Source organism: Chrysochloris asiatica, unplaced genomic scaffold (genome assembly GCF_000296735.1).
Source record: "Chrysochloris asiatica unplaced genomic scaffold, ChrAsi1.0 scaffold00341, whole genome shotgun sequence".
Classification (NCBI taxonomy): Eukaryota; Metazoa; Chordata; class Mammalia; order Afrosoricida; family Chrysochloridae; genus Chrysochloris; species Chrysochloris asiatica.
In genome coordinates this window covers 2,369,339-2,370,585 of record NW_006408859.1, presented here as the reverse complement: position 1 = coordinate 2,370,585, position 1,247 = coordinate 2,369,339, and positions in this window count along the sequence as shown.

The following is a 1,247-nucleotide window of genomic DNA, read 5'->3' as shown; positions in this document are numbered from 1 at the left end:
TGTTATCATGACTAATCGCGACTGTCACAATTGTAAAGGTAGAAGTTTGTAACGAAAAAAGGGGAGTGGTTAATCTTACAGTCCAGAAAGAGAGGGCCCTAGGACCATCAAGAGAGGAACGCACAAGTCGAATGCAGGACCTTAACCAGAGAAACAGCAGCGCCAGCGATGGAGGCAAACATGGGGGCATGGAGAGGGGGAGCGGCTGAGGACTCTAGATTCATGGACTAAAAAGAGAAGGACTAAGAGCTGGTGGCCAGGAGCAGACTTGCAGAATGTGCCCTTTGGAGATGTAAATTATTATATAGGCCTGAGGAAAAAAAAAATCAGTTGGATTCCTCTATACCAAAAATGACAGCATTGAAAAAGACATTAGGAAAGCAATACCATTTATAATAGCCACCCAAATGATGAAATATCTAGGAATAAATGTAACCAGAGAAACAAAGGACTTATACAAAGAAAACTACAAAATACTACTACAAGAAACTAAAAGAGACTTACAAAAATGGAAGAATGTACCATGCTCCTGGATAGGAAGACTTAACATTGTGAAAATGTCAATACTGTCCAAAGCAATTTACACATACTATGCAATCCCAATCCAGATCCCAACGACATTCTGCAAAGAGATGGAAAAAGCAACTGCAAACTTTATATGGAAAGGAAAGAAACCCAGAATAAGCAAAGCACTGCTCAAGAAGAAGAACAAAGTTGGAAACCTTTCACTCCCCGACTTAAAAATTTACTATACAGCTAGAGTGGTCAAAACATCTTGGTACTGGTACAATGAAAGATACATAGATCAATGGAACAGAACTGAGAATCCAGAAATTAACCTATCTACATACTGCCAACTGATTTTTGACAAAACACCTAAATATATCGCATGGGGAGGTAATAGTCTCTTCAATAGAAGATGGTGCTGGCAGAACTGGAAAGCGATTTGCAAAAGGTTGAAACAAGACCTTCACCTCACACCTTATACAAAAACCAACTCACCATGGATTAAAGACGTAAATGTGAATCCCAAAATTATCCCATCAATGAAAAAATTGGGACAAATTTGAGGGCACTAATTCAGGGAATACACAGACTATAAAACATTTTGAAAAACACACAAACAAAAGTAGACAAAATAGATGAGTGGGACATACTAAAAATTAAAACTTATGTGCATCAAAATACTTCACCAGAAGAGTAAAAAGGGAACCCACAGAATGAGAAAAAAATCTTTTGTAATGACA